A 402-nucleotide genomic window follows, 5' to 3' on the forward strand; every position below is an offset into this window, starting at 1 on the left:
AAAATAATTTGTAAAGTAAACATAGTAAAACCCGGACCATATTCCATTCATTTATATACATTGTATTACTATATATCCTTTAGGTGTTGACAAAATACTCAGGTCTTGAAACATTCACGAACTGGATACCTCTTAAGTGCCATAAGACCTTCGAAATAATTAAGTAGGTCGTTATATCTGGAAGTAGCACATAAGGTGTGGTGTAAGTTTATCCCTTCCATAACCCTCAGGATGATGGTGTATATAAGTCTGCTAGTGGGGTCGATGTAAGTGTCCTTAGCATTACTGCAGTCGGGAACAAAACCGATAACCACGGGAGAGTCGTTATTCCTGTTCTTTCGTTATACAAACAATAACACAACATAATATGGAAAACACAGTTTTATTTTCCAGATTTAAGTA

This window comes from Halyomorpha halys, unplaced genomic scaffold (genome assembly GCF_000696795.3).
Source record: "Halyomorpha halys isolate HHAL.00 unplaced genomic scaffold, Hhal_1.1 Scaffold253.1, whole genome shotgun sequence".
Classification (NCBI taxonomy): domain Eukaryota; kingdom Metazoa; phylum Arthropoda; class Insecta; order Hemiptera; family Pentatomidae; genus Halyomorpha; species Halyomorpha halys.